The sequence below is a fragment of the Strix aluco genome, chromosome 3 (genome assembly GCF_031877795.1).
Source record: "Strix aluco isolate bStrAlu1 chromosome 3, bStrAlu1.hap1, whole genome shotgun sequence".
NCBI classification, from domain to species: Eukaryota; Metazoa; Chordata; class Aves; order Strigiformes; family Strigidae; genus Strix; species Strix aluco.
Window position 1 is genome coordinate 66,761,283 of NC_133933.1, and position 10,285 is coordinate 66,771,567.

Consider the following 10,285-nt stretch of genomic DNA (forward strand, 5'->3'; position numbering starts at 1 on the left):
CAGTGGCAATGAGGAATTGTTTTATTTACAGTAACTTCAATACAAACCCCACAAAGCTAGCTACAAATTACATTAATTATATAGCGTACAAAGTACATTGTATTAGTTTTCTGAGTTCCCCCCTTCATTTTCTGAACAACTTTCAGAAGTATTTCTTTCATAGTTGAGACTAGAAAAGTCTTCTGACATAAAATTGATAATTTTCTTGGTTCTAAAGAGGTGTTATCAACTTTAAATCAGAGTGCAGCATTAAAATCTTGCAGGTATTCAGTGCAGGATCATGACTGTGGCTATACCAGTGTGAATTAAACATTCAACAGAGTAAAATATAGAGATGTTTGATAAAGAAGTGCTATGTCATGTATTGTTCTGAAAGACTGGGTAAAAGCCTCGCTAGTGCTTCCCCAGCAGAATGAGTACATTTTATGTTGCAAATTTAGCTCTTTGAAGTTAGGTTCTTACACGTCATGCACAACCAACGTTTTAAGGGCCAATCAATTCTTCTCCCAACAATGCTAATGCAAAATGTCATCGATTTTTAGTAGGAAATTGTCTGTTAATAGTGAATCCAAATGTGTGTGTGTATGCATGTGTGGGAGTATATACAGAAGAGAGAAAGGCCAGTCCCAATGTACATTTGAGTTGCTTCTGACTCTATTTGTGCACCGGCCTTCAGTATAAAACCAGAAATTTTAGCTACTGAAGGAACAAAAAAGGTAAAAATCTGTCAGGACACGGAGGTGGCAGAAGTTCCTGCATGTTCACTACCTCCTGAAAAAAAATAGTAAAAACGTCAGTTCTGTGTTTAGATGGTAAAAACTAATTTTTGAAAAAAAAAAAATTACAAAACCAATTAAATAAAACCTGACAACAAGAAGTACGGGAAACAAAATGTCCTATGTGCCTTCTGAAGCAGAATGCTTCCACAGTGGCAGTATTTAAGAATTGCTTAACTCCCATGTTGTTCTTGTACGTCTCAGTAGTAAATGAATGTCTTCTTTAAAAGTCAGTCAAATATACATTGTAGGCTCCTGAAGGCAGGAATTTCTGTATCCATTTTACTGCAACCCAGTGTGAAAAGAGTGTTAGAAACATAGCAAGTAATTTCATTTGGAAAAAGCAAACTGATTTCTAGGCCAGTTTAAAATGGGTGAAAGAGCATTACAGTGACAAGAACATTCAGTGCCCAGTGCAGCATCACCAATTGAGAAGCTGCCCTAGTGTAGTCTGAAAGACGGTCCCATCCTTCTGTCCTTCATTGGGATGTTGTAATGCACTGCCTGAAAAACGGTGATTGTTGTAAATTATTGTGCCAACTGGGAGCTGCAGTGTAGTCAAAAGGGTTTAAAAAAGCCCAGATTTATGTAGTCAGTACAGCAGTCACAAGCTAGGGAGTGATAATAATTTTAATATATTTACCTTTTAGTAGAGTCCTAATACAAAGCAAAAGTACATTTTGGAAAGGAGATCTTAAGACAACAAAAGTGTGTGCACCAAGGAGCATGTGGCTGGGAGCAGAGGTCATGAAGTCAAAGTGTGACTCTGGGGTAGCTTATATCCACCTGCAAGCCATGGGCATGACATGCAGTACCAAACTACAGGTGATCCCTGATGAGACTGGCATATTCCCCAGCACAGCACACTTGATTTTTTTAGGGCAAAAGTCTGTTATCCAGGATCAACCGAAACTTAAATTCTACAGACAGGTTTCTGTGATGTGAATACAGGGAAAAAAGTCTACCTCCATGTAATATTCAAGAGGGTATCCCTTTATTTATTCCAGCATGGAACATTCATAAGACTGTTTTTCTCCATTTACTGATGCAGCTTTTTGCAAAATTTGTCAGGTTGTGGCATGTGGGGACATGAAAAGCAGTTGATACGGCTTATTTCTCTGAGTTTAAAAAAATCACCAGAACTACTTTGTTTCTGGACTGTTAAGCACAACCCTAGGCAAGTGAGCTTGTGTAAAACAAAAGCTTTTTTCTGAAGTGCAGCTCTGAAGCCCAGAACTGCCTATGGAACAAATTGGTCACCTAATTCATGGAATGAGTTTCTTGAATGATGTGACAACCACTGTAGACCCAGGTTGGATTTGGGGAACAAAGAATCTCAAAAATTACTTTCTGTGCCACAAACATGCTCTGTCTTGAATGATCACCAGTGTCTGGGAAATTGTGGAGACCTCTTAGAAGAGAAACTGTTAGCAGTTATCTAAAATACTTGTTGAGAAAAGAGGGAGGAAAGTATCTTGACAATAAACTAAAATTGTCTTTCTCAAAAGTCATTCTGGTGATTACTCTTGTTTGTTGGACTTTTCCTTCTTTGGGTAAGCCACACCTCGTGTCATCTATTAATTTATGTAGACTGCCTTAGCAGTATCCTTTCAACGGGTATTTCCTCATCCTGCTTCAAACATCTTGCTAGCATCGAGACTTCTTTGTGATACTGGTGTGTCTTCTGAAAGCCTGTCAGAGTTCACCTGTCTGGGAAAATGGCATCAGCAGAAGCAACTCCTGCTTCTGTGCCAGTCCACATGCATACATGACAGTGTAGGGGCCTCCAGCCTTCTTGGGTGTTCAGTTATTATAGACAGCTGAAACCTTTTAGTCTGCTAGACTGCGGATTCAGAGAAGGGTTTCCTGTAGCTACATTTCTCTCACTTCTTCTAACACAATCTGCCAGCCCTTTGACTCCACTACCTTTCCCCTCTCTTAGCGTGTCTGCTTTCCTTAACCCCAATCCCAGATGCCTTCTCTTCATTCTCTTCCACAACTCCAGAGACTGACCCTGACCTCCAAGCTCTTGCTCACCATCCCGTTTCATACCCAGCTCCCACAGACTAGAAGCTCAGCTCTGTGTCCTTAGCCACCCCACCTTGTCCTCGCACCCATGGAAGAATTGCAGACAGCTACAGATAGCGGTGACACCGCTTTAGCAATAGCAGTATGGGCAGGTGCTCACAGTGTGCACTTAAGTGCATGGTGGGAGATGTCTCTGCTGTCAGTGCCCAACATCAAGTGGTTTGTGCCCACAGTGTGGGAGCCTCTCCCATAGCCTGTTAGCCTACACCTTGCAAAAATGTTGCCTACAGTCTATTTTATGGTGCTCTCTCCACCTACAGATGTTTGGGTTTCCTAAATATCTGTGAAGATAGGTGGCCCTGGGACAAAAGGCAGTGTGTATTAAGCATCTTTTCAATGAACAAACTGCTAAGATAAATGGCTGCATATCTTGATTTGCACTTCTCAAGAACTTGATGTCCTGAGAGATGCTACCTGAAGAAGTAGAATTCCATCAAATAGGGCCTAATTGGGAACACTGAAAACAGCAGAAAAGATCTGTGTTTTTCCTGGTATACTTCAATAGCACTTTTCAGCAGTCTGTAACTCTGAGAAGACACTGGGATCTGGAATTCAGTTTGTTTCCTTCATGTTTGCAAAGTACTCAAGTTTTTTTCTCCCCTCCCTAGCTCCTGTTGGCACAATGTTTTTACTGTGAAATATGAACAACCAATGTGGGATAATAACAGAAGATTGTCCAGGAGGATTATAAACATGCTAAAGTGACTTGCAGCTGGGGTGTAGAAAAACACATACATCATACTAATTGTTGTTTAGCCTTGTGTGTTTGACAAGTAGAACATCTGTGTTTAGATAACATAGGCCTGTGATAGACTTAGAGGCACCCTATCACACATGCTTGAGATTCCTGTCCTGCTGCAGGAAAGGTCAAAGCACAGTGGTATACTATGCCTGCATGAATCCTGGTAAACAGGCGCAAACAGCAGGTTTGGGGATCCTCTAGCATGGACCGAGCTCAGCGGTGCCTGCGTCCCCGCCTGTGTACCTCTGCCCGGGTGCTGCTTCAGGGATCCTCTGGTTGGTGAGGTAACGAAAATTAATGTACTCTTTGCATTTCATCCATGGTTTTGTGATTGTTCCTGCGTCCTGCCTGTGTTGGCTTACACATTTTGGTGCAGTTGGCAGGATCCAGGAACAGCCATGCCCTGGCTGGCAAAAATGTTGGGGACTGGGGAGGCCACAATGGTGACTCCCTGTATTCCAGGGTAGCCCATTACTGAGCGCTGGAGCCCTGTGGCCACTCTCCTGGCTACATGGGCTCCGCCAGAAGCATGGCCTGAAATAGATGCCAGGGCAGTGGTTACCCCCCAGACAATTGAAACGTCTGTGTGTGGGTTGCCATGGAAAGTGACATCAGAGTCTTCTCGCAAGTTAGTGGGGAGATTGGGATGGTTATTAGTTACAAGTCTTAGAGCTCTTGTTCGTGAAGTTGTAGTATTATGGAGTAAAATGAGAATTGGAAAGGACTTCACAAGATGCAAAGGTGATTGCACAAGAAGTGATTACTGCTGAAGCAGAGCAGTGCCATGGGCTGCAAGGTACTGTAGAGCATTCGGTAGTGCATATTGCTAATTAACCAATGGACATATATGGAAAATGTAAGGTTTCAATTTTTGAAGTTCATGCTTTCACCACAAAACCTTCATGGGATCCTGAGGAATGTGGTGGCAATAACTGGAGTGAACCTTTGGACTCCAAGGTTGAGCTTGAGTTGGATTTAGAAGACACGGAGATGGTAGAAGCACGATCCCCCATACGAATGCAGGGACAACAGGAACAAGTGGTTGGAGTGTGCAGGTCATGCATACTTGTTAAGGGAATTACCAGCAGAAGAGTGAGGAAGGCATACTGGTATGGATTTTGCGAGCTTGGGATAGTGGAGCTGCATCTGTCTGTTTATTGATGGGTGAAAAAGATTTATTGAGTCCTATAGCCAGTGATGATCAGATACGAAGATACACTCAGTTGTATTATTGCACCTACGCTATATCAATGGTTGTGTGCAGCAGTTTTAAGAGCACATACTGAACCTGCCGAATTAGTGTTGTCCCTCAGAAATTGGTGTACAGTGGAGGAGGGTATTAATTTAGTGTGGCAGATGGGAATGGCTCATGCATTGATTATGGGATCCAATCTGGACAGGGTAGCAGTAACAAGAAGTATCAAAATTCAGTTTCTGAGAGGAGCACCTGCCTCACTAAACCCCTTGATTATACCAGCAGTCAGAAATGCTACTGGTAATGTAGGTGCCCTAGCAAATATCTTGAGGGAAATTGGGGCTGTAATTTCAGGATGATCTGTGCAGGTGATGGATAAAGGAAAGCTGGCAAAACTGAAAGGATTTACATCACAGGTGACAAGGAAACAAATGTGGAATGACCTTTACAAGCCAGTGTCCTATGATCAGAAATAAATGGGATCACAACATCAGAAATCTTTTGCTGATGGCAAAAGTTAGTGCCTACGCATAAAAGCTGACTGCTCTCGGCCCCACTGCCAACTCCGAGCCCACCTTCCGCCACACCTGCAACCTCAAGGCAAGTCAATACCTGGCAAAACAACAGAAATAGAGGTTTGGCAGGACCCCCAAAATTGCCACCACTGTAGCCTCTTACTGTGAGGGGGACCGCTGCTCCTATATTCCTTTAACTGTAAAGTGGTGGTCTGGGGGGGATTTTACATGTGTTAGCATTGGTGGATACTGGAGCTGAAGTTATTGTATTACATAGTAACATTAATAATAAAGAAGCCACATCACAGATCTGTGGATTAGGGGGAAATCCAACCCCTGCCCTCTGAGCTAGGGTTACCTTAACAATAGGAAATGCCACGCCATTTACCACAATGGTGTTGATTGCCCCAATTAAATAATATATTTTAGGTACCGATGTGTTGGCAGGACGAATAGTTGAAACTTTAAATGGTTACTTCTGCTTTAGGATTTTGCAAGCGAGATTAGCTATTCAATCTATAACCAACTTCTGTGGATTCCTGAACTGGGATCCCGTTGTGCTGCCTGTGCTTGCCAAGGTGGTAACTGTAAAACAATATTATATTCCACGGAGGGAGGAGGAAATTACTCAAACCATTCAGGCACTTCAGCAAGTGGGAATCGTTAAGGAAACCATGACTGCTTTTAATAATCCTATTTGGCCTGTTTGAAAACCAGATGGCACTTGGAGGATGACTGTAGATTACAGAGAATTGAATAAAGTCGTCCACACTCACTTGTAGTTATGGTACCAGACACGGTTACTCTTACAGAAAAAAATTAGCAAAAATTTACAGCCCTGGAAGGTGACGATCTTGCTAATGTTTTCTTTTCGATAGCCATTGCTTCAGAAAGCCAAGACCAGTTTGCCTTTACCTGGCAACAAAAGCAGTATGCTTTACAAGTATTGCCTCAGGGGTACAAACACAGTACCTCCATTTGCCACCAAATGATAACAGCTGATGTAGCACTATGGCCAGGTACCATTACTGTTTGCCATTATATTGTTGATCTATTGATTATGGCAGAGTCACAACAAGAAATTGAAGTAGCTACCAGATCGCTGAAAGCACATTTACAGGACTGAGGCTGGGCAATTAATCCAAAGAAAATACAGGGCCTTAGTGTTACTGTACAATTTTGGGGAATAGTTTGACATGGACAGATTAGAGAAATACCGAATAAGGCACAGCAAACAGTCCAGTGATTTCCTTTACCAGTCACAGTAAAACAGCTACAGACCTTCTTGGGACTTTCAGGATACTGGAGAACTTTTATCCCACATCTGGAGGTATTAATGTGCCGTCTGCAGACCTCAACTGGGAAGAAGATAGGTTGGCAACAGCAAGAAGCCTTTGATGACTGCAGAAATGCTTTAATTGAGCATGCGCAATTATACTCTCCTAGGTGAGGACATCCTTTTGAATTAGAAGAAACAATTCTAGATGTACAGTCTCACAGGGATTGTGGCAGATGACTGGGCTGAAAAATCAGAAAGAACCCATAGGATTTTGGTCCGAGGCATTGCAAGGCCCTGCTGTACATTATACTCTGATGGAAAAACAAATTTTAATTGTAGTTTGGACACTACAAGAAACTGGAAGAATCATTGTCCAAGACAGTGTGACTGTGAACACACCTACACCTATTCACGAGTGCGTTACTGATGGTATCGTTAGGGCCCACGCGGGGCTAGCTCAGGCAGCCACACACTGGAAATGGAAACATTATTTACAGCAAAGATTTCTACTGGGAAAACCACATTTAACTACACCACACACCACTCTTCTAGAAACTATCATTTAATCATATTCCCACACTAGGGGAAACTCTTGCCCTTGGAGACATCCCTGCATCTCCTGTGGAGGACGCTCCCCCTTACGATGAGTTCACAGAAGAGCTCAAAAAAGATGTCTGGTTTACTGGTGGAAGTGCAACATACACAGCAACTGGACAAAGGCAATGGAGAGCAGTTGCATATGCTCTGATTCCAGGAATTATATTATGGCAAACGGGTGAACTGATTGCAGCATTTCTTGCCATCCTGTAAGGGAAAGCGCATTACTTACACACTGACAGTTGGGTTGTATACAAAAGCCTCACAATGTGGATACCTCACCGGGCCCAAGAGAATTGACATGCACAAAAATACCCTATATGGGGGGAGATATGTGGCAACAAATTTGGTAATACATATAAAGGTATCCTTTAAAAGTAAGGCACGTCTGACGTCATCAAAAAGATGATTTGCTTGAGTCACAAAATAATAGGGAAGTAGATGATATGACCTCTGCCAAAGGACATGTTCAAGCTATAAATGTGCATGTAGCTTGTGGACATCAGTCAGCTCATACTGTGCATGCATGGGATATTGGTCACAATCAAACCCCTGTGCCACTACATATTCATAAAGCATGTGCACATAATTGTACTATTTGCACACAACTACATTTAAGGGCATTATATAGGCCTTGGGGAAAGATAAAATGGGGTCAGTGGGCCTTGAATACCTGGCAGGTTGATTACATGAACCTCCTTCCCCATTGAGAGGGGTGGTGATACGTATTCACTGCAGTGGATACAGTGTCAGGACTGGTTTTTGCTAAACCCATCAAATATGCTAATCAGCATAGCACAATTGAAGCTTTTGAGTAACTCATTCATCAGTACGGATCTCCTCACCAAATGCAAACTGACCAAGGAACACACTTTACTGGACATAATGTCCAAGACTGGGCTCAAGTGTTAGGGATAGATTGGATATTCCACACTGCCTACCATCCCCAAGCTAGTATCTTGACTGAAAGAATGAAGGCAATGTTGAAAGGACAATTTAAAAAGCTAACCAGTACTAAAACTTTCTGACATTGGAGTTCACCTCTTTCTTATTAAAGCAGTTTTTTTGTTAAATAACAGCAATATTCATAATCAAACACCCTATGATCATATTACACCTCCTCCACTACAAAACACAGTGAGGACTGAAACTCTTCCAGATGATATCTCTCCCAAAATATTAACTACAGGGGAAATGGGATTGTTTACACCAATGGATTGCGTGGTAGGGCCACAACCTATTACTCTAGACATGAAGATTCATATAATAACCCCTGAGATTGCCATATGGTTCTGTACCCCAACTTCTCCTCTTATTTTACATCCTCCGTTGATATCAGATTCTTGAGTTCTTGTATTTCAGGCATTTTCAATGAATACCTGTGCCTTACCTAGAGGAGATAACATCGGAACGGTGTTATTGATATCATGAACCCAACATCAAATTGAAGTTCAGTCTGAAAAAGCTCAAGCCATAGCTCTTCAATCTGTGTGGACAATTACCCTACAAGAGGTTTTCAAACCTGGAATAATATGAGCTGAAGGAGCTGGAGCAATGGCGTATGTATTGCTGGAAGGAGATGACACTCCTGTTTTCCTCCCTTATCACAGGTTGGCTTGTCATGCTTTGTAGTCTTGTATTACAAGTACATGCCCTGGTTACACTGTCACAAGATCAACATGTAAATACTTGGATTTGCTTGGTCTCTACTGTAACTAACTCATCTATCTTTTGTATTGAGGGAGGATTAACAACTGCAGATCTTTTGATGTGTTTCATTGGTGTGCCAACCCCAGTGGCTGTATTACAGGATTATACTATGCTAAGTGCTTTTGATATTAATGTTCCTCATTATTTTTTTCCCAGTAGGTAATGGCTGTATGCCAAGGAACATTACAAAATCGATTGGTGGTGGACTATCTCCTTCTTTGACACCATAAAGGCATGATGAAGGCATGTGTTGCTTCAACATAACTAATGAATCAGTCAGCATAGAGGACAACATTCAACATCCCCAGGACTTAATGCACCAAAAGAAACGGTCTAGCCTGGCTGGCTAAGTGGTTTAATTCCCTGACAGGATGGGTGGGACACCTGATTCAAATCGTTATTGTAGGAATATGTTTATTCCTTTTTCTGTATGTGTTTATTACATACCTCTGTAAATTATCCTGCCCTACACCCTGCAAGCCCAACTGGACACCTTCAGCTTTTCCAGTCCCAGCAGAAGTGGTCCCTTGAGCAAGGGGGTGGAATGGGGGAAAATAACAGAAGATGGGCAAGGAGGATTATAAACACTCTACAGTGACCTGCAGCTGGGGTGTAGAAAAATACATATATCATACTGTTGTATGGTGAAAACAGCAGGTTTGGAAATCCTGTAGCATGGACCGAGCTCAGCGGTGCCTGCATCCCCACTGCTGTGTCTTTGCCTGGGTGCTGTTTCAGGGATCCCCCAGTTGACCAGGTAATGAAAATAAATGTACCCTTTGAATTTCATCTGTGGTTTTGTGGTTGTTCCTGTGTCCTGCTTGTGCTGACTCACACAACCAAGTAGGCAAAATGTGTGATTATAGAAAGTAATATATAATCTGATGTGATATAATCTACATAAATCGTGGCCTTTGTAAGAAAAAGCGAAAAATGTGGGGGTTTTGCATAAGAATTGCCCCAGTGAATGCCTATGGTAAGAGGGTAATGACTTTTGCTGTATTACAGGATAATTCAGACCAGGTTTTGGCTCTAGACAGTGCATGGTTTAGTTGGTGGAAATGAAAACTCAGTTCCCTAATGCAGGAAAGTAGGAACTAGTTTACTAACTTTATTAATCTGGAGATTCTCTTTGGATTACAGGGACACAAATCATTTGGCAGCACCACACAAATTAATCCACACCAGGCAGACACACTCCATTTCTGCTCTTTCTTCAGTGAAGATATCCAATTCCAACAAATTAATTCCATCACTTCAGTGTTTCAATGGCATTAACGGGAGACTGCAAAGGTGGACGCAAAGTGGATGTGCACCAGGCTCACTAGGGCACCATCTACATTTTCATCCCTTCAGGAAACCAGGTAAATAAAACCAGCTCAA

General features: G+C 42.1%; 1 long non-coding RNA gene across 1 annotated transcript; it reads left to right on the forward strand.

The window, feature by feature from the left end:
* Positions 1-3,768: 3,768 nt before the first annotated feature.
* On the forward strand, positions 3,769-9,691 carry LOC141921792 (uncharacterized). The gene is made up of 3 exons (XR_012622780.1): positions 3,769-3,890; positions 8,555-8,751; positions 9,059-9,691. It is a non-coding gene; the product is annotated as an uncharacterized LOC141921792 (long non-coding RNA).
* Positions 9,692-10,285: the final 594 nt, after the last annotated feature.